The 23,510-nt window shown below is 38.4% G+C and overlaps 7 pseudogenes across 7 annotated transcripts; 3 read left to right on the top strand and 4 right to left on the bottom strand.

The window, feature by feature from the left end:
• Positions 1-2,231: 2,231 nt before the first annotated feature.
• Positions 2,232-6,927, bottom strand: AT3G30582 (annotated as a pseudogene; the record flags this gene model as incomplete). Its single annotated transcript has 1 exon — positions 2,232-6,927.
• An 11-nt stretch (positions 6,928-6,938) lies between these two features.
• On the top strand, positions 6,939-8,342 carry AT3G30585 (annotated as a pseudogene; the record flags this gene model as incomplete). The annotated part of the gene is made up of 1 exon: positions 6,939-8,342.
• Positions 8,343-9,085: 743 nt separating this feature from the next.
• Positions 9,086-11,749, bottom strand: AT3G30587 (annotated as a pseudogene; the record flags this gene model as incomplete). Its single annotated transcript has 1 exon — positions 9,086-11,749.
• A 532-nt stretch (positions 11,750-12,281) lies between these two features.
• On the top strand, positions 12,282-12,812 carry AT3G30590 (annotated as a pseudogene; the record flags this gene model as incomplete). The annotated part of the gene is made up of 2 exons: positions 12,282-12,474; positions 12,601-12,812.
• A 4,278-nt stretch (positions 12,813-17,090) lies between these two features.
• Positions 17,091-17,699, top strand: AT3G30600 (annotated as a pseudogene; the record flags this gene model as incomplete). Its single annotated transcript has 3 exons — positions 17,091-17,159; positions 17,236-17,406; positions 17,490-17,699.
• Positions 17,700-18,183: 484 nt separating this feature from the next.
• Positions 18,184-18,522, bottom strand: AT3G30610 (annotated as a pseudogene; the record flags this gene model as incomplete). Its single annotated transcript has 1 exon — positions 18,184-18,522.
• A 2,116-nt stretch (positions 18,523-20,638) lies between these two features.
• On the bottom strand, positions 20,639-22,596 carry AT3G30620 (annotated as a pseudogene; the record flags this gene model as incomplete). The annotated part of the gene is made up of 8 exons: positions 20,639-20,682; positions 20,768-20,839; positions 20,916-21,139; positions 21,252-21,485; positions 21,584-21,847; positions 21,923-22,102; positions 22,197-22,284; positions 22,410-22,596.
• Between the last annotated feature and the right edge of the window lie 914 nt (positions 22,597-23,510).

The following is a 23,510-nucleotide window of genomic DNA, read 5'->3' on the forward strand; positions in this document are numbered from 1 at the left end:
TTGAAAAATAAATGCTAATTAATATAATTAATGTGTTTCGGTTAGAGAAAGTGAAGTGGTTTAAGTTCACATTGTGGCATGAGGGAAATGTATCTTTACACTAAGAATTCTCTGTAATGAAACCAAACACGCATGCATCTTTATGGAGATTGGATGTTTGATTCAAATCAAACCATGTTGTCGAACATGTTAGGATCATGCATGCCCCCTCTTATTTTTCTCTTTTTATTCTCATCAGATTCGTATATATAGTGTATAACCAATTATTGATAAGTTTGATAAAATATTTATATCATATTTTTGTGGAGAAGTGTTTTATATCATATGCTCTCAAAACCGTTTTAGTGGAACAATGGGTGTTTTTTTCTTTAAATTATGGGGGAATGCAAAATTAAAAGTGGTTCTTTCTTTAAATTATCAAACAAGTATATCTTAATTTTTCTTATAAGGACTTTTGTTTTATTTTCTGGAATTGCATTGTTCTATCTTTGCAAATTATATTTATAGTTCATGATTAATATTTAATAAAATTTCTTCGCTGGGTTTTAGATGAATTCTTCACAGACCTGGTGAAAATGGTGTATTCCCTAACCGAATGGTCAGCGTTTTCAACATATTTGGAGGAGTTTTTGATCGACAAGAAAAAATTCACTATATTTTCTTTATCTTTAATATCTTGTACTGCAAATGTCAAGGTGGATTATTTGGCACGAAAAAATCATGTTGAACCGCTACATGTTACTTATGTAAACATTTTTCCGTATTTTTAGCTTGTCTGAGCCTTAAATAATATCTCATGACAGAATAAAAATAAAAATTAATGAGTGTTTGTGTAAATGACAATACCTAAATCGAACAATTGAGATTAGTTTTTATAAAGACATGAGGTCACATAAAGCTAAAGAAACACAATTGAAGATAGTTAAACACTACAGCACAATCTTTGTAAATGATTATAGGTTTACCGGGTAGAACACAAATTCGTCTCGCCAAGGAGAGAAGCACACGTTTTGATCAATTTGTAAATTTATGGACATTATATGCGAAGTGGAATTTTAACTTCGATGAGTTCAATGTTAATTCGTTTTACTTTGATGTGAATATCGCCTAAAGTCCTAAACTATTGTCATGTTGTATATATACATATATTTAATAAATTTAAAATTTATCCAACTCAAGTTCCTTTGAATTTTCATTAGAGCTTTACCACATAGCAAAATTTTCCTCGATGCAAACTAAACAACTCGTGCATCGTTCAATCTCAGCTTCTATTATGTATAACACAACAATTCAGTACCGTCTTCGGCAGTGATCCTAATAAGTATTGGGTCTTTTCTAACTCCCTTTTTAATATGATGATATCCTCTTTGGACTTACATGTTCAACTCCACAAATTATTATTGGACTCTTTCTTTAAAAACCTCATACTAGTTGAAGTTGGAGTTGGCTTATATATTAAAAATTTCTTTTTTTAACTTCCGATATAAGACATTGGTTTGTACCCAACAATCAACATTCACAATAGTAACATTAGACTGAATCCCCAAGGTAATACACCCACGCTCACCCATGATCAAATATAGCTGTCCTAGAGGACACAAACTATTATACCAAAAAGATATGCGTCATCACTTCGCACCTCCATCTTATGAAATTCCTTTGTTTAGTCTCTATATTTCAGAATTTTCCTCTACATCAAAAATTTCATTGTGATGAGCTTGTTTTACTGACTTTGATACTAGATGTGTCTATTTAGTTCTTTTAAAAAGGGCAACAAGATTAATCTCATGATCAGAAGAGTGGATATGGGCCACAACCCGGCTATATCATTAATGAAATGGTTAGTTGGCTTAATAAAGTGAAATTTATTTACTTATGCAAAAACATGATGCAAAAGAGCCAAGTGTAATTTAAAGTTTAGATACTTTATCCACTAATAAGGTAGTTTTCTAAGTAATGAACTTAAATTAAATTACTCATCTGCTATTATTTTTTATTACTCTTCCAATTCTTAAAATGAGGATGCTTCTACATACAAACTATTTTGAATTGAATTAACGAATTTAGAGAACAAAACTTATTGATGCTACAATTGTCTAATAAATGTGTTTCATATATCTTACAATGAGACTTACACATCTATATATACAGTTTAGACACGAAGACTAGATAAAGAAAGAACTATAGATGGTAAGAGGAGATATGATGGTATTGAAGGCATGATCTAATCGTATCTGTGACATGCCCCCTCAAGATAGAGGGTCTGATGTTACTTCAATCTTGTCTCTCAGCTCAAGAAACCGTTGCCGTGTCAATGGTTTTGTTAGTGTATCCGCAAGTTGGTCTTTGGTGTTCACATGAGCTACTCATAGAAGACCATGTTGAACTTGTTCAAAATGAAATGTATGTCGATGGCAATGTATATCATTTTTGAACTAAAGACCGGATTTGCAGAGAGAAAGGTTGCGCCTACATTTTCACAGTACATGACCGGTTATGATATTGTAGAAATCCCAAGTTCAGTGAGTAGATTACATATCCATCTTATTTTTGCAGCTGTGTTAGCGACGGAACAGTACTTAGCTTCCGTAGACAATCGTGGGACTCCATTTTGTTTCTTAACTGAACAAGATATAAGGTTTCTACCAAGATAGATAATATAAGCGCCCGTGGAGACACAATCTTTGGATTTCCTGCCTAGTCAGCATCTGAAAACCATGGAGATTGAGAGAATTTGTTCTAGATTAGAAAATCCCATGTATTGGGGTACCCACCAGGTATCGAAGTATTCATTTTGCGGTTTCCGAGTGATCCTCCGTTCGTCGATGCATAAATCCGGATAACCGATTGAGAGCATAGGCAATATCAAGTCTTGTAAAGGAGAGGTATTGCAAACTACTTACAAGCTTCCTAAGGTTTTTGGATCGGAGAGTAGAGTGCATGTTGTAAGGGTCAACTTGGGAGAAGATGCCATTGGTGTGGAGACGGCTTTTGCATCAGTCATGTTGTAAGTGTGAAGCATATCCAAAATTTACTTCCAATGCGATAAGTGAATTGGTGTGGAGACGGCTTTTGCATAAGATTATGTTTTCATACTCAAATATGTTGTTTGCTTCAATCAATATGTCTAAGTAATCTGCTTGTTAGGAATAGGATTTCTCATTAGGGATTCATATGGTTTAATAGATTGCCCCTTTGCTAGGTTATCTATAGAATTCTTCATCTTTAATTATGCTTAATGCTAGATCTAGAGTAATTAACTAGATCTTGATTCCAGACAATATATATGCCTGCCATATGTATCTGTAGTTGGATCTATTATTTGATGAGCCTGGTTTATAGGTGTGTAATAAGAATCGGCCTATCTACTAAGGTGAACAATCGAACTCGTTAAGAATGCATATTTAGGTTAATAATTTCTCGGCTTCTCCGGTTATTCTTGGCTATAGATATAGGGAGTTTCGCGGAACGCCACCGGTTATTCCATAATTAGAGTTTGAGTTTAAGAATGGTTCGATAACAACCTAGCTTTCATTAGATCTACTAACCAATAGTTTCCTAAGAATACCCTGTTCCTAGCTCTTTATTTAATCGTTTACAACACAATCATCCTGCTTTTTCTTACTTTGTTTTCTTACTATTTCAATCATCACCTGCTAGCTTAATCTCGACATTTAACTCACTGTTTGAACAAAAGAACTCTGTGAATTCGATCCTAAAATACTGCAATTGATCTCTTATTTGAGAGAGTAGTTTTAGGTAATTTGAACCTTATCAGAAGTCAACCAAAATCCGTTTCAGAACAGTTTATGTGCCTCAGATGTTTGACATCCGGACAAAGTCTTCCCTATCTCGGCATAAGGGTATCTCGGCGTCATTGGAAAGCTAGAAGAGTCAAGATTAAAGTCGAAGTCGAATCGTAGCAATCCATGAATCCGTTCAGAAGTTATGGCTTGAAGAGTGAAGATATGTCCTAGAATCGCGGTTTTGGAAATGATCAATTTAAAACCGCCGACCAAAGAGACTTGAACCCGGGCGTCCCCTCAAGTCTTCCACCGACCTCTAGGGCGCACAACCACTCCTTCCCTTCCTCTTGCCGCCGACTTCCATCAACCCTAAAAGCCCAGGAACTTGGCCCATCACGTACTAATCTACAGAATGACGCTTCTACCCTTTTGACCTAATGAAGCCCTATAAATACAAAGTCTAGGGGAAACCCTAGAGGCACCCACAAAATAGGCTGCCTCCTGTGCCTCTCACCGCCTCCAAGTCGCCCTTCTCTTGTTCTTCATTAGATCTCTCTTTTCTCTTCAATTCTCTATTCTCTACTTGTAAAAGGAAGAAGAGTTTTCAAGGTTTGAATTTCCAGAGAAGATCTCTAAACCCTTTTCTATACCCATACTCTTTTTTATGCAATTTCTTATTTATATGATGTTTTGTTCTTTGAGTATGTGTGAGTATATCTCTAGTTAGGTTTTAGGGGGGTTTCGAAGGGTATTCATGGGGACTTTAGATCTGATTTAGGTTGGCGGTTTCTATAGTTTTGTTTGATCGTTTACACTATTCTTTCTAGTTGAGTTTAATCTTAATGCTTGTATGTCCGGAACGCCACCTAATACTTGACCTTAGGTATTTCATTTTTTGGCAAAATCTCATATGAATACTTGAACTAGGTCAACTGAATAAAGAACTATAACTATTGCACACCCGCAGAGTGATAGGGACTTATGGACTAGAATCGAATTTGAACTTAATGCTTTGATCTTGTATTTTGAAACCATGTTAGCACCTACTAACCGATAAGGCAACTGAGTCCGCAAGATATTAGTGATAATAGCTGACTTTCACCTACTAACCGTTTGGGTTAGCTGGTCTTGATAGAGTTTCGTATGTCCGAGAATTTGGAAGTAAACAAAACTAGCCATGTTATATCATCTGGATTGGAATCTATACCTTATTGATTGAACCTTGACGCCCGGAGAAAACCCCTGATGACCTAGCGTTTTGTTTTACTTATTTTACACCGCTCTCTTTATTGCTTTCTACTTTTATTGCCTTTTCATTAGTTTTCTTTTATTGCTTTTTACTTTTATTGCATTCTTTACTTATTTCTACCGCATTCAACAACTCCCACTCTTTTGTTTGTCTTGATCCAGGTAAACTAACTTGAATTCTTCTTTGTACCTACACTCCCTATGGATTCGATCCTCAAATACTACTCCGATATACTGTGCATTTGCAGTAGTCGTGTGGTCTTTCAGGTAAAAGTCTAAGGCAAAATTAAACCCACATCAATACTACAACGTCAAGGACCAAACGAATTGTCGTAGCTTTTATCACGGGACTGAACGGTTCCATGTAATTGATGCCTTGTTGTTGGGAGTAACCTTTCGCTACTAACCGTGGTTTGCATATGCTAAGAGAACCACTAGGTAAGAATTTATTTTTAAACAACCATTTACAGCCCACAAGATCGAATGTTTGGTTCCGAGCAAACGCATCAATTTTGGATGACATTGCTACTCTCCAATTTGGGTCTTTCATTGCCTGATTCACGGTTACCTGTTTGGGAGGAATTGGATGGGATAGGGAAACAAAGAGATTGAGTCTGAATTGAGGTTTTCTCATGTTATTTTTCTTGCAAGTTTTCATTGGGTGTTGACTGAAAGTTTTGACAGTGGAGGGGATTGAAGCCAACGTAGGGTTAACGGACCTATGTTGTCGTTGGGCTTGAGATGAGGGGAGTTTATGGCTCTTATTAATAGCACAATCAGTACAAAAAAGTTGTTAGGAATCTAATTGCAAATGTGGAAGAGAAAAGGAAGAAACAATTGTTTTGAAAATATGAGAGGCTGGATGGCCTAAGCGAGAATTCCATTCAACTAGGGATGGTTTCGATGATGAGGATGCAAAGAACGAATTGATTGTGGAAGGGGAAGCTGGCACTCGTAGAGATCACTATTATTTTTGCCTTGGAGTAATGGGGCCCGCGAGTTCAGATCCTTCACCTCAAAGTGAGTAGGGAAAAATCCAACAGAGACCTTATTAGTGTTGCATAGACGATATATTGATATAAGGTTTTTGTGAATGTTAGGGACACAAAGAACATTGGATAAGGATAAGTTATTAGAGGGAGGGTAGAGATAGTGAACAAGTGTGTGTGATAAAGAGATCTGAACCATCACCAATAAGAAAAGAGTCATCGCCATGATACCGTTGATGCAGCGCCAGGTTATGAAGGTCACTTATCATTTGGTGTGTGGCTCCGCTGTCAAGTAGCCACAAATTTGTAGGATGCAGATTTCCTAGAGTCAGATTTGTGCGTGGTTGCCAAGGCTTAAATGGGGAGGGCAACAAGCCGTTATGCGTCGCAGATTGGTCTTGTTGGAACAGTGAACACTTTTTGGTACTATGGCCAAATACTTCACATAGTTGACACTTCCCTTGGTATCCCCTGGTCGTTTGAGTCTCTTGTTTCGGTTGGTGGTATTTTGATTTGTTGTTGTTGATCCATGACTGATTTGAGCGTGTGTATTGCTTGCCTTGGTATGATCTTTGGCGAGAGTTGGCAATGTTTGATGAGGCAGGTACAACGCTTAATGCCGAAAGGGAGAGTGCCATCAATTTTGCTTCTTTATTGAGAAGCTTTTCATGAACTTCAATAACAAATGGTGTATTTTCACGACCTTCAACTTGATCCACCATGGTTTTGTAGTCTTCATGTAGGTCTGCTAGGAGGAACTCGATCTCTTCTTCATGGTCAATCGGTTTACCTAGGAGAGCTAACTGATTGAACGTTGTTGTGAGATGCTGTATATACTCATCAATCGATTTGTCACCTTTGGAAGATTGTTTCAGTTGAACCCGAATTTGTTGAACATGTCCCTTGCTTGCACTTGCATATGTGTCTTTGATTGGTTTCCACATATCCGCTGCAGATATAGTTCTAATGGGTTATTGGAAGTCATACAAGACGCTGAGGTTTGCAAGGGAGCTCACTCTGGGAACCCCTAATAGTAGTTTTGAAGAACTACCTTCTTACCTATACATGATACGACGGACAAATCTGGGTACAGTCGCGCGTCTTCAAATTGATGAGAGTGGAAGATTCAACTATATGTTCATTGCTTTTGGTGCCAGTATCGCTGGGATTCATTACATGCGCAGAGTTGTTGATGTCGACGGTACGTTTCTCCATGGTAGTTACAAAGGGACGCTCCTGATAGCCATAGCTCAGGATGGTAATTTTCAGATTTTTCCGTTAGCTTTCGGTGTAGTTGACACTGAAAATGATGAATCTTGGCGTTGGTTTTTTACGCAACTCAAAGTTGTTATTCATGGCGCAACGGACCTGGCGATAATCTCGGACAGACATCAGTCAATAGGGAAAGCAATTGGTGAAGTGTATCCGTTGGCTGCTCGTGGGATTTGTACTTACCATTTGTATAAGAACATTTTGCTAAAATTCAAAGGAAAACATTTGTTCTCTCTGGTGAAAAAAGCGGCAAGGTGTTATAGGCGGACTGATTTTGATGACGCGTTCAACGAGATTGAAGAGCGTGATCCTCAACTACATGCATACCTCGAAAGAGCTGGTGTTGAAATGTGGGCGCGTGTTCATTTTCCCAGTGATATATACAATTTAATGACTATGAATATAGCAGAATCAATGAAAAGAGCACTGTCAAAAGCCAGAAATCTTCCCATAGCTTGACTGTTAGAAGCGATAAGACAGATGATGACAAGATGGTTTGCTGAACGGAGAGTTGATGCGAGCACGCAGCATACTCAGCTCACACGTAGTGTTGATAAACTGTTACATGTAACTCAGCTATAACTAGTGCATAACTCAGTCCTCAAATAATGATAAACTGGTCATAATGAGAATAACTCAGCCATAACGTATTTTTTTTTTTTTCATCTCACTAATAGGAACGTGTCACAACGTCAAGACTTATGGATGTACAAACGATTGATGCTTTCCGCGTACAAGTAACTTATGGAACATCTTTGCATGTTGTAAATGTGGATGCAAAAAAATGCACATTCCATCTTTTCGAGAAAGAAAAATTACCATGCATCCATTCAATCGCAGCTGCAGAGCATATGGGTGTGTCTCGTATATCCCAGTGCAGTGCTTACTATACGAGCAATTATTTTGTCAATGCGTACGCTGGTGCAATCATGCCTTCAGATACAAAAGTCCATGTCCCTGTAATTGTAATTGACCAACCGTGCTTGCCTCCAATTGTTGTGAACCAGCCAGACTGGCCCAAGAAACTAAGGATGAAATCAGCACTAGAAGTCGCTGTTGAGAATAAACGCCCTAGGAAGGAACACGGATGTTCTCGATGAATAGAAGTTGGGCACAATGTTAAAACTTGTCGTGCATAGTATTGTTTGCACGAATTGTATGTGTTGTGTCTTCTTTCCCTTTTTTGGTAACCGCTATATGTATTCGTGACATTGTAGACTCTAAGCACCGTAATATTTGCAATTTCTTTAACGTCCCAGCTGAGTTATTTGCAATAATGTCTTGTCGTTTTACATGTTGCGGCTGAGTTATTTAAATATGGAAGTCAAAATGTTCGGTCATTTTACATGTTACGGCTGAGTTATATAAATAGGAAAGTCAAAAGGTTCGGTCATTTTACATGTTACGGCTGAGTTATATAAATAGGGAAGTTGAAAGGTTCGGTCATTTTACATGTTACGGCTGAGTTATGTGGTTTTACGACTAACTGAGTTATGTGCTTTTACTTTTGAGTTATATCTAACCAATGTTACTTACGACTGAGCTATGTGGGTGGCTCAACGACTAAGTTATATCTAAATTATGTTACTTTACGACTGAGTTATGTGGGTTTACGGTTGAGTTATATCTGAATTATGTTACTTAGCGGCTGAGTTATTCTATTATACGGTTGAGTTATGATATATCTCGAAAATGAACATTTTGAAGGCAAAGACAATATGAAATTCCCATAAATATTTGTTTGAAGGATACAAAGGAGGAAAATAAAAGTAAACAATATTTTACTTGAAGCATCATGACCCGATTCCTTCCATCTTGCATTAATCGAGGACCATTTTTATCTCTTGCATTTCTTCGATATTGGGTTCGACAGTCACATCTGATATGGTCGAATAATTTTGGATCTTCACGTGTTTGGGGCCAGTATGATACCTAACGATCTTCCACCAAGTGAGTGCAATAACAATATTGTCAATAACAATAATGTCATTGCGAAAAGATCGAAACCTGCTATCCAAGTCAACCGCCATTTGGCCAACTGATAACACTATATTTTACTCATTTTAGGTGTGTATTTATCATCATTTAGCTTTGCATTTTCTCATTGTATCATATCATTTTGCACCATTTTAGCTTATTTTGCATACTTATGCATATAGGATCATCTTGCATACATATTGCATGTTTTTGTGTGTTTTCAGGTGCATAAGGAGCTTAAAAGAACTCTACTTGACCCTCTACTCTATCCAACCAGGAGGGAAGCAGATGAGCATTCTACTCGATCCATTCACTCGATCCAGGCAGCCACAGAGGAGGCAGCAGTTCACTCGACCCTCTTACTCGATCAAGGCAACCTCAGATGAAGCTGCAGATTGATCTACTCGCCCCTCCTACTCGACCCATTTACTCGACCAAGGGTAACCAACTCTACAAGACTTGTTGATCTATCAAAGCGTTTTCGGATCCTCCTCATTCCCCACTCAACCATACATCTGAGCATACGGATAGGAGAGGAAGAAGCATCTACTCGACCGATTGATCACTCGGAGCATAGACACAAAGGCGCAGACTTTGCAGCACCCTCTCTACTCGATCCCCAAGATCGAGCATTCGCCCAAACCGCCTCAAGTCTCTTGTCTTATAGTGAATCTAGGGTTTTCAACATTTCACTATAAATAGATCACTTTGGGATTTGTCCAAAGGATCTAGCTTTTATCCTTTAGTTTTCTTTGTGTTTATGAATCTTAAAAGCTTAATTACTCTTAATCTATTTCATTTTTGTATTTAGTTCTTTAAGTAAAGTTGTTTAGCTTGTTTAGATCTACATTTGGTATGATTTCAGTAATTTTTGGGTTTGTGTTCTTGAGAATGTTGCTTGAGTAGTGATTAGGGTTCTTGAGGATGGATTAGATTAGGGTAATCTCTAGGTTAGTCAGGTGGTTAAGATTAGGTTAGAACCCTTCTGGATTCGCTTGGCCCCTATGCGGGTTTCGCTGGCTAATGTGGAGATTCGATCATAGACGTCCAGAGTCCAAAAGACGTTCAAATGGATGTCTGATCTACGAATTCCAGAGATTTGTAGACTCGACCAAGACATTGGCTTTTCTGCTTATTGGCTTTGGTAGATTGTTTCTTAAACCCTTCTCTGCTATGTTTCATCAACGACAGTTGAGATTAGGAAGTGGTAGAGTTATGGAGGTCTCTGTCACGACAATGGATTGACCCGGTTTTTGAATCTATCGTCAAGGGTATCTACCTTTTACCTGTTAGCCACCTGATGAACCCTAGAGTTGCCCTTATCAATGAACCCATCCTTTGAACTTCTATTAGATTTATATGTATCCTCTGTTGATTGCACTTTTATTTACCTGTTATTTGTATCCCCTGTTGATTGCATTTTAGTTACTTAAATTCGTCACCTGTTGGTTCTACTCGACCCAATGATCGAGTAGGGCTTTTAAAGTTCTCATTTTCGTTGTTTGAATCCTGACCTAGGATTGTTACTAGAAACCCACCATCATTATAATCTGGCTTGACTTAGTTGCTTCTGTACACATCATGATTGCTAGCAATAACAGTGGACTGGATTGACACCCCCTATAGCTGCATCGACATGTTAGTGTTTAAGGGGAATCGAACTGAACCACACATTCAACACATAAGTAGGCCTAAAAAACCTACTTATAAACAACAGCCTCACATTTCAATCTCTCCTTGCTGAAACATATAAAACAGTGTTACTATTATACCCCTCTTAGGAAAAATACATGATGAAAAGAAAGAAATTAAAAAGGACTTGATCGAAAGAAATTGTACTATTTGTCCATAATCTCGAAGGGAAGTCTTAATCTGTCAATCTCAACACCATTGTCCAAAATATTTGTCATACATCCGATATCGACGAGTGCACCAACCAAATCTTGGAGTATGAAATAAAAGTTAAAAATAGGCATGTCAAAGGTGAAAGTATGAAATCTGCATTAGATACGTATTACTGACCGACCAAAGTATCGGTATAAACGGTGTCTTCAATAATGTAGTAAAAAGGTGTGAATCTCTTAAATAAAACAGTTTCCTTTGGGTCGGAACTTATGACCGATGTTGTTTCCATGAACTCAATCATGTAGAAGTGGGTTGTTGCTCGGACTATTCCACCGTTTGGAATGACACGAAAAGTTTTGATTTCTTTCCATTGATTCTCTTTGAGCATATCGAAGTAACGTTGAGAAAAACGACTTCAGATTATAGCTTCAATTTGGCTTCCCTATGAAAACAACATTGGAGGGTGAGTTATATAGGGAATAAGATAAGAATACGGTTAAGTATGAATTGTAAGAAGAGTGAAGATTCCATTATCCACTCATCGACAAAGACGACCCGTGGTTCGAATGCGTTATCTATGAAAAACCTTATGTATGTTCTAAGAATCATAACACAAATCGTCCAGCTAGTTATGAAAGGAGACAAGTCGCAAATGCCGTCGAAATACGCCATGATGAAATTCCGAGTCTTTGAAAAGTAAAGAAATATTTTGATTGTGATCTTCTGTTTGTGAGAGTTTAGCCTTCGGAAGTTTATAGGAGCAGCCGTTTTTATAGGTGTATTGAACCGTTGTTAATTAGGTCGGATATAACCGTAAATCGGTTAGTCAGTAAATCGAATGGAACTTCAAGCTTTATTGACAACTCAGCCGTAATGTGGGTTAACTCATCCGTAACAGTACAATTTGCCGCCAAACACAGCCGTAACCTAGAAAACTTTCCCGCCAAACATGCAACCTTTCGTATTCCTTTAAATGTTTTATTTTATAATTATTGACAACTCAGCCGTAACATTGTTACATGTCTTGAGTGTAACTCAGCCGTAACAATATATTTTGCCGCCAAACTTAGCCGTAACCTAGAAAACTTTCCCGCTAAACGGTCGGACACAGAACCTTTCGTATTCCTTTACCTATCTTTTTTTTTTCTATATATTTGTTACTTCATCTCATCATTTACACGTCTCACCCTCTCTTCCTGACGACATGGTTGTTCCTCACATTGACGGACAATTTATCAAAGATGTCGAAGCCGTACTCACTGCTCCTGATCGGGCGAATCTCCCAGTTCTAAACCCTGGCTTGGGTACATGGGTTGATACGTGGTTCAGATTCAATCACCAACTATCTGTCGCAATTGGAGATATACTCCAGCGCAACTTCACCATGCGTGGCCGACGTACCGGATGATTCCCGTTGTTTTCAAGGCAAGATGGTTTTTTTCCTCACGGTAAGCATCGAGTTTTGTTTTAAAGCACTTCCAGTAAACCATAGACCAAATTCTTACTATTTTTTCTCTTTGTAGGATATATATACCTCGGATTCAAGGCACACTTAAACGAGTGGACGCAGTTTAATTTGGTGGCTAGAACGTTGTATCAGGACAATATGCGGGCGCTGAAACGGAGATGGGCGTGTGGTTTAGATAAGCCGTGGTCGATGACGCCAACAGTTTGGAATGATTTGGTGGACATGTTTACTGAATTTGGCCCAGATGATGTCGGTTTCATGTCTTGAATGCTTTTGTATCTCTTACTTGTCTTCCCTTTATCTCATTCCTATGAACTCAGTATTTTACTCTTTTTTTTTTTTTGGTAATGGTTTTATATCTCCTATTATCTACGATCGCCTTCTCAATAAAATCAGTTGTTATCGCTTGATGTCACTTGTTAAATTTTATCATAATTCAAGCGTAACTCAAAAATAACTCAGCCATATCAATTGATTAACTCAACCACAACATTATAATAACTCAGTTGTATCAATAGCTTAACTCAGACACAACATTATAATAACTTAGTCATTGCGTTGGATTAACTCAGCCACAACATTACCAGTATAACTCAGTCACATCGTTGGATTAACTCAGCTATAATATTAGCTTAACTCAGCAATAACATTATAGTAACTCAGTCATAACATTTGATTAACTTGGCCGAACACAAAGTACCATTTCATTACAAGTTAATACTTAAACAAAAAAAACAAATTAACCCTAGAAGCAAGATAAACATCAAACACATAATGGAATCCAATAGCAAACAAATCATCCAAACATCAAACAAACTAGTAGCCAAGAAGAAGCCTCTGTTCGTTGGTTTTTGGGAACATTAGGATACCAAGTACAATGACAATGATAATAAAGCCAAGACAAAAGCAGCAAAGTTTGATCATCAATTCCCATTTCTGGTTTTCCCTTTCGCTCCTCATTACTTCTTCATTCAGTTCTTTCACCATCACCTATAACGCTTCTAGCTTGACTGCAACCTCAGACTTGGCTGCGTTTATCTCACTGTCCATGGTGGACAATTTCGGCCAACTGTCTACAACCACTTTGTATGTACCATCTTCGACCCATTTAAACAAATGGTCCTGCGTTTTCAATCACAAACCAATTAACAACGAAACCAATAAAACCCAAAATCAATTATACTTACATCTTCACGCGTAGGACAACAGAAGTATGGTTCTTTGCTGACGTCGATGTATAGATGACCACGTCTAATCCGCAATGATACTTCGATGGTAACCCACGTCCCTAACGGCTAACGGATTGCATACTCAAAATCGAGTTCTCGGAATTGCTACTCATTTCTTTAATTATAGATGGGAAATTTGGAGACGAAAAGCAAGAAGGAATGCATCTCCAGATCTAAAATAAGAAATTGGAATTTTATAACTTAGGGTTTAGTTTTGGGGATTTATAAGTTGGCGCGTGATCATTTGGTTTATGTCAGAACGACGTCGTATCCGATCAATAACTAAGACTCTTTCACAACCAATGTCGTATCTGGTCAATAACAGAGACTCTTTCACAACCGATGACGTATCTGGTCAACGGAGACTCTTTTTCTCTGTATTTTGACATAACTCAGTCGTGACACAGGAATAACTCAGCCATAACTATGTTATAACTCGCCCAAACCCTAAAAGTGCTTTCCTTAAGCCATCAGTTGGTACAGTTTAGTAATTAACATATCATAATCACATTCCAACTAGTGGAATCATGAAACTAGCTCATAATCTATATACTTTATCCAACATCTTACTTTATCCAACTTCATACTTTATCCAACATCATACCCAACAACATCATTTGTAGAAGTTTGATCAACATAGTTTGTCAATCGACACTTAATGCATTTTGTCTTTATTTTCTGTTGTGATATTGTACATCTTAACACTAATAGAGCCAACGATTTGATGGCTAGTTTGAAATCTCATAATAACATTTGGTTTCTCATAAATCGGTCAAACCACGAAATCTTCTTTCATAACTCAGTCGTGACGTATTGGTATTCCACCGCCAAACTGAACATTTGAATATTTGAGGGTTTAGTTTTCAAATCAATTCGAACTCCTTTCAATTATTTTGAATATTAACTATTGGCGTGTTCGTGTGAATATGCAGCCAATCATTATTGGTGGTTCCCCATAAAAACACTTTTTAAATCTCGATAATGACATAATAATTGTTTCTCGATAAACTCGGCAAAAGCAAAACTCAGCAATATTCTATTCTATCTGAGTAAGGGACATCAATAGAACCAACAATATTGCTTGTATACAAATGAGCCTAGTTATAACATTTGGTTTGCTTATAAGTAGGTCGAACATCTAAATCTTCTGACATAACTCAGTCGTGACGCAGAAATAACTCAGCCATAACTATGTTATAACTCGGCCAAACCCTAAAACTGTTTTCCTTAAGCCATCAATTGGTACAATCAAGTAATTAACATATCATAATCACATTCCAACTAGCTCATAATCTATATACTTTATCCAACATCTTACTTTATCCAACATCATACTTTATCAGACCTCATACCCAAAAACATCATTCGTAGAAGTTTGGTCAACATAGTTTGTCAATCGACACTTAGTGCATTGTGTATTTATTTTCTGTTTTGATATTATAGATCTTGACTCTAATAGAGCCAACAATTTGATGGCTAGTTTGAAATTTCATAATAACATTTGGTTTCTCATAAATCGATCAAACCATGAAATCTTCTGTCATAACTCAGCCGTAACGTATTGGTATTCCACCGCCAAACAGAAAATTTGAATATTTGAGGGTTTAGTTATTCGAATCATTTCGAACACGTTTGAATTATTTTGAATATTAATTGTTGGCTTTTGTTCGTGTGCATATGGACCCAATCATTATTGGCGGTTCCCCATAAAAACGCTGTTTGTAATCTCGATAATGATATAATAAAGAATCTCGATAAACTTAACCTAAAACAACACGCTAATTCTACTCTATCCGAGCAAGGGACATCAATAGAACCAACAATAATGCTAATATACAAATTAGCCTATTTAATAACATTCTGTAGTTTGACATAACTCAGCCACAACTCAGGCATAACTAAGCCATGTGAATGTTATAACTCGGCCAAACCCTGAAAGTGCCTTTCTTACGCTATCAGTTGGTATAATCAAGTAATTAACATATTATAATCACATTCCAACTAGTGGAATCATGAAACTAGCTCATTATCTATGTACTTTATCAACATCATATTTTATCCAACATCATTCCTAGACGTTCGATCAACATAGTTTGTCAATCGACACTTACCGAAAACCCAATTTATTTTCCGTTTTCATAATATAGATCTTGACACTAATAGAACCAACAATTTGGTGGCTAGTTTGAAATCTCATAATAACTTCTGGTTTCTCATAACTCGGTCAAACCACAAAATCTTCTCGCATAACTCAGCCGTAACGTATTGGTATTCCACCGCCAAACAGAAAATTTGAATATTTGAGTGTTTAGTTATTCGAATCATTTCGAACTCGTTTGAATTATTTTGAATATTAACTGTTGGATTTTGTTCGTGTGCATATGGACCCAATCATTATTGGCGGTTCTCCATAAAAACTCTGTTTGTAATCTCGATAATGATATAGTAAAGAATCTCGATAAACTTAACCTAAAACAACAAGCTAATTCTATTCTATCCGAGCAAGGGACATCAATAGAACCAATAATAATGCTAGTATACAAATGGGCCTATATTTAATAACATTCTGTAGTTTGACACAACTCAGCCACAACTCAGGCATAACTAAGCCATGTGAATGTTATAACTCAGCCAAACCATGAAAGTGCTTTTCTTAAACCATCAGTTGGTACAATCAAGTAATTAACATATCATAATCACATTCCAACTAGTGGAATCATGAAACTAGCTCATAATCTATGTACTTTATCAACATCATACTTTATCCAACATCATTCCTAGACGTTCGGTCAACATAGTTTGTTAATCGACACTTACCGAAAACCCAATTTATTTTCTGTTTTCATATTAAAGATCTTGACACTAATAGAACCAACAATTTGGTGGCTAGTTTGAAATCTCATAATAACTTCTGCTTTCTCATAACTCGGTCAAACCACAAAATCTTCTGGCATAACTCTGCCGTAACGTATTGGTATTCCACCGCCAAACATAAAATTTGAATATTTGAGGGTTTAGTTATTCGAATCATTTCGAACTCGTTTGAATTATTTTGAATATTAACTGGTGGCGTGTTCGTGTGATTATGGACCCAGTCATCATTGGCGGTTCCCCATAAAAACGCTTTTGTAATCTCGATAATGATATATTAAAGAATATTAATATGTCTGTAACCTAGCCATGAAGCTTTTATAACTCAGCCACTTCTAAATTTATTCAGCCAATACAAGACGCCGTCGTTTGATTAGTGCTTTTTGTATCATACACGACTATATAGATTTAGTGCTTTAGTGCCCCACTAATTGAAGAAAAGAAGATGGCGCAAAGATCTCTTTTCCACGACGACTCTAGAGTTGATGAGAAAACGTTTTCAGAAGGAAATGAGGTATTTATCTTGACCACTGAATAGTACAAATCGTTAGCCACCTAATGTGGTGGTTTTCCTGTTTGTGTTAATGTAGGAGCTCGATTGTATGGAAATAAGGATGAGAATGAGGTATGGCGAAAACAGGAGGCGCAATAAGGGCGTTCCGATCGAGTTTGATTGCAATGCTAAGGTTGTCGTTGCCACTTCTCGGGATCCTATTACAAGCAGAAAACTTTATTTCAGTTGTCCGTATGAAATATCAGATGTAAGCATCTTTTGTTGAGTTATGATTCTTTATTCTCTTTCTTTTATTTTTGTATCCCTATGAATCAACCTCTTATTTTTAAGGGTCTCGGTCGAGGCTGCGGTTTCAAGAGATGGTGGACTGTTGCATTGTGTGATGAGTTTGACATGATAAAAGAGGAGACAATTGAGATGAAGAAGGATCAGGAAGCAGCCAATAAGCGCATTGAGGCTCAGACAGAAAAGATCTTTCTTATGGAAAAGAAATTTGAAATGCTAGAGAAAAAGTATGAGAGCTTGAACAAGTATCTGTGATCTTAGCTAAATCTGGTTTTTTCAATTTGAAATTCCTTGTACTGTCAATTTTAATTAAATCAGCGACATTACCGATATGTGCGATGATAACACAGCCATCATATTATAATAACTCAATCAAACATTCGAATTAGTCTACGATAACTCAGCCGTTAAGTGTTACCATAACTCAGCAATCAAACACGAATAACTCAGTCATCACACACGAATAACTCAACGAAACATCAAGTTAATATAAGATACGTCCGCCTTAACGTTAGCATAACTCAGCCATAACACACGAATAACTCAACTGAATAGAAAATAGATTATGAATCACGGTTACGCAAAATTTAAAATAAAAAATAAAGATTTAACATTGATAACGTAGGAGTACTGCAATTCAATAACATAAAACAAAATTTAAATAACATGGAGATGTAATTTTGTTATGACGATACAATCACATCAATCGCCATCTTCATTCTTCATCTGATTCAAAACTTTAACTCTCGGTCGATCCATACCCCATTTTATCCCAATCAATACTAATCACCTTGAATTCATTCTTCTCCTTGTAAGCCTTGCTTACCTGCTCCTCCACTTTCTGGAACTCTTCCTCCACGTTAAATCCATCCTCCATCCTCTTCATTTTCTTTAGGAGATTAAGTTCCGTTTCTTTCTCACGCAGTTTGAGATCCAAGAAGTGTGCTTCCTCCGTCTCCTTTATAAATGTTGCATCTGATGAGAGAGATGATGCCTTTGAAATTTTCTCCGTTTCAAGCAGCCTGATGTTGGAACCGTCATCCACACACGGCCTCTTGTTGGAACCTGATGCATCCATGATCTCGGAAGAGATTTGTTGCTCAGAGATTAGAGAAAGGGACAAGAGAAAAGAGAAGAATCGACAAGAGAAAAGACTACAGTGAACCAGTGTATATATAGTCCTCTAACGACGTTTAGGTTCTTGACTATTCAGTTATATTTATAAGAAGGTAAACCGGTGTATATGTAGTCCTCGAGTGACGTTTGGGTTCTTTGATTACAACGACATTTGGGTATGACAAGTCAACCACCACGTTAGAATAACTCAGCCGTAACATCAAATAATCTATTATAAGTCAGCCATTATGGTAGAATAACTCGGCCATCACACGATTTGTGCGGTGACAAGTCAGCCACCAGAATAACTATGCCAAATGATGATAGGTTTTTAGTCAATTATCCTAAAACACCAATCATGTCATTGTAGTATTTTAGGTTGTCAATCCAAATGGGTGTGATGCTAGCAATCAAGATACAATCAGAGTTCACAGAGTTAAGCCAAGCAATAAGAGGTTTTCGGGTGTTCTAGCAGTCCTAAGTGAACAAGCAGGAAACAGAAATTCAAGCAGAACAGTAAAAACACTCGACCAACACAGCTTGTTGCCAAGCACTGGATGTGGTCGAGTGACAGGTCGAGTAATAGACAGAAAATGTTACAGGGATACTCGGCTGCACAGTCTGTTGCCAGACAACTTGGTGGGCGAGTATCAGGTCGAGTAACAGGCAGAAAATACAAAAACTAAACAACAGGCAGCGAGGTGCAGTAAACAATAGCGGAGTAAACAAAGAAATCAATTAGATAAAGAATTCCCGAGGATGGGGTAATTGAGTAGTTTCGTTTCTTCAGTTTACAGATGATTGACATGCTCAATAAATTATCCCTAGACAACAAGTTCGATAACCAAATCTAAGTGCCACCGCAACAGAGACCCTCAAGTTAAACCAGTCCCAGACTCAATCACCATTGATGAGAGCTAACCAAACATGCATTACGAACCAACAAGTTAAAGCCAAAACGCTCCCTGCAACCAATACCTTAGTACAGAGCCACGAATCTCTGGAATTAGTGGTTCAGACATTTCATCGAACACCTTTTGGGTGCAGATATGTCTGGGCTCAAATTCCAGTTGATCAGAAAGCAATAGGCATTAAGAACAACTAATCTAGAAAGGATCTATAAATCAAACTCAACCACCTAGCGTATTGACAATTCTAAACTACTCTCAACAGTTTGATACATCTAGCGGATTTGGATTTCTTTAACAACTAAGATTCCTGTTTTTTTTTAAATTTTACCCTTCTTCATTAGCTAACAAGAACTCTTTTCTTTTCTTTACAAATTCCAAAACCTTTACTAGACTTTTTCTGCTTGTTTAGCTTACTTCACCTAGAGTCTTTTACCTTTTCTTATCAATGAATCCATCCTTTTTTTTTCTTTTAGACATATCCCAACCCAAAGTATAAGCGCCCACTTAGTCCTATCTAGTCCGGATAATGCGAACTAGAACTACATGAGACACTATCTCTATCGTTACGAACCTAACACTTTCTACCAAGCTTAGTCGGAATAAGACCTCACAAACAATAATAACTGATATAGGGCTTGAAAGAAAGTTTAGATTTGGTTTTGGTTTAACTGCTCTAATAAGGAGATTCAGCTACTTGGATTAACAAGAGTGGTTAAAATGAGTAAGAAAGTCCAAGTATTTTAGGGTATCCATGAGTTCCAATTTGATGCAGACATGATAATTGAAAATCAGATTCAGGTTCAAATTGATAGGGAATGGTATCAGATCATGACAGTGTGGTTGAGTAGAGTAATCTAGGCATGGTGCAGTTTTACTTCAATTTCATTGACTACGCAACAGATAACTAGCAACGAGGACACTGAGTTTACCCGGTGAACCAAAACGCTTACAAGGCTATCTTATCATTATTCCCTATGCATATGCAACAGTCCTAAATGAAACACTCTAAACTCAATCCTAAATGTAATGCAACTACATGAACACTCTGTTTTTGTGAAATCATTTTCTGAAAATTTTCAAATTTTATTGGTTTTTCTATGCCTTAGATGAATGCAGACTCAAGAGTATATACAATGCAACACACACTTCCTGATCCCTCCCCCAAACTTAAATCACACAGTCCACTGTGTGACTAAACTTGGAAGAGAGTCCTCAAGACAAATCAAATCACAGAAACAAAATAAAAAAACAAATCACAAGAGATGGTATAATACAATGGTGAAGTGAGGCGCTTACCTAAGTCGAATAATGAACGAAGTTGGTCGTCAATGCTGCCTGTGATTGCTCCCAGGCCATTGACGAGTCGCCCTATTCTATATCAGCTCCAGCGTGTGGGTACTCGACCTCATCAGCTATGTGGCGGCCAACACCGCTCGTAGGATACCTGACCTCTCTCCTTCTGCTGCGGCCAGCACTGTGGTCGCGTAAACTTCGAGATTATAGAAGTCTTCTTCTCCTGGTGCTAGATCGAGTGAGCGTGGTCCTCCTCTTTCTCCCAGATTCATGAGGCTCGAATGATGAATGCCTCGCAGGCACATGCGAAACCTCTTGCTCACTAGGCTATGGCTCGTCATATCTCCTCGAGGGCATGTCCTGAGGGAGCTGGCCCTGCGGAATAGCTGTAGTGGCAGAGGAGCAGCTTAGCTTGTCCTTAAGAAACTTGATAGCCTTGAAGAACTTGGCGAGTTACTTATCCTGTTTCTTGCACCACTTCTATAACTTGCTGTTGTTCTTGTGAGCTTCACTAAAACTCTTGCTCTCCCTCGCTGGAGGTACATGCTCACTGAAATGATACATTCTCGTGTCAAACTCTACTTCATCTGTTTCATCCGTCTTATCAACCTCTTCTGTTGTAGCTCCTTCCGTGTGAGTGATCTCCTTAGTTGGCAAACTGCCCTCGAAATAAAGATCTTCAAGCGCAGGCTTGAAGTCAATGTTCCTTCCCTCGAGAATCCTAGTAGCGTCAATGTAGAGGCGAAGTCGCCAACCATGTCATGCTCCAAGAACTCACATTGACGCAAATGATCCAAATCCATCATTCTCGGTTCTAACCTTGGTTCCTTCAGCGGTACTCCACAAGCTACCAGAATTGGCGTCACAACGCCACCTACGCATAGTGCTCCTCTCACCTTCTTCTTGCCGTTTGTCAACGTCCACATCCTGTATCCACACAAGTGGATCAACATAAGCATTACTAGTGACGCGTCATTGAGATCGCCTCTCAGGACCTTCTTTCCCTTTGTACGGCGGAGAATGCTTGTAAGTGCGGAATCTATCATCTCCATGTCTATGTTAGACACAGTGCCTGTAGACTCCCTGGAGTAAAGAACATTGGCAAACGAGCGCTGAAAGTAGCGAATCACAGGAATTCAGATTTGGTTGGTCTTGGACCGCACAGAGTTTAGCGGTACATTGTTGCCAATAGTAGCCCACAAATCCTTAAGCTCTTCCCTGTCAAACTTAGGCTTGGTTCCCTTTCCACTAGGGAAGCCAAACAGTTCTTCCAACTTCTTGATCAACAACTGATAGCGATGCTCATCCATTGGTATCCAGCTCAAATTCTGTGAGACCCTGATACATCTCCACTTGCATTGTGGAGAGAAACTCGATCGTTTCCTCCTTGTAGGCAGCGTATGGGTAAGACATGAGTGTCTCCAGATGACACTTCTCAAACAGATGCTGCACGTCCTCCAGTAGCCCAGCGGGGCTAAAGTCTCGTAGCAAGGATACCTCGTTCCCCATAAATCGTTCAGCTCAAAGAGTCGTATATTCTCTTCGAATGGAACCTCATCGGGTTTGTTCAACAGCTTTGTCTCCTTGCGCTATGACTCTGGCTCATACTCAGTCTTGATGTCCTCATCAATCAACTCATACCTACTCGACTTCGCTCTCTTTCCTCTAGCGATTTCAGCTCTTCTCTGACTACGTCGAGCTGCTGAGCGTTCTATTTCTTCACGGAAGCTCTTGTAAGCATGTTCTTCTCTCTCTGGTCTAGTGGACCAAGATTCAGCTTCATCCACAATATACTCTTGATCCATAGAAGACTCACTACTGTAGTTACGCATGTTGATTTCCTGTAAACAGATGGAACTCAAAGAGAAACGTTAATACGTTAGCTCCAACGAAACCAAAAACACTAAAGCACACAGTCGAGTGAGTAAGTCGAGTAATAACCGGTCGAGAGATTTTGTTGGTTTTGGAAATCGAATTCGTCTTGCTTATTTGTGAACCGATCGAGTGTATGGTTGAGTAATAACCGGCGTCGTTGATTTAAAGAAGACTTGGTCAGCGATCGAGTGAGCTTGAAAACCGATGATGGCGAAGAGAACCTCACTGTGGTCGAGTGAACTCCAGGATTGGTGAGAAGAAGACTTCGCCTGGTAAGGAGGCCGAGTAGCTTCTTTCTCCTTTTCTCTTGTGAAGCGATCGAGTATATACTCCTCTTCTTCTCCGTGGTTGAATTTGGGGAACCGGTCGAGTGATTGAAACAAAACGATTGAAGATGATGAAGCGATGAGAGTGAGGTCGAGTGATGAGGAGGTTGTTGTTGAGCGACAAAGTAAGAGGGTTGGATCGAGTGGTGTACTTCGCGATCGAGTGGATTGAGAGCAGCTTCGTTCTCGTTTCTCCGTTGAGTATGTCGAGTGATAAGGCGATGGAGAGATGGCGTGGTTTGGTCAAGGGTCGGTGAGGAAGATGGTGATCAGAGATCGAGTGAAGTTGTTGAAGTTGGAGAGTGATGAATTCAGAGCAAAAGAGAAGACGGTGTTTTTTTCGATGAGAGATGGCACCAGCTTGGTCGAGTGGATTGGTGCGGTCGAGTGGTGGTAGTGATGGTGTTGTTTTGTGGCTGTCGAATGAATGGGGTCGGTGAAGCTGGTCGTGGTCGAGTGAAGAACTTGGTGAACTTGAGAGTGAGTGACGATGAGAGATGAGAGAGGTGCGGTCGAGTCTAGGTTGCGGAAAAACTGAGGTAGAA

This window comes from Arabidopsis thaliana, chromosome 3, assembly GCF_000001735.4.
Source record: "Arabidopsis thaliana chromosome 3, partial sequence".
In the NCBI taxonomy this organism is placed as follows: domain Eukaryota; kingdom Viridiplantae; phylum Streptophyta; class Magnoliopsida; order Brassicales; family Brassicaceae; genus Arabidopsis; species Arabidopsis thaliana.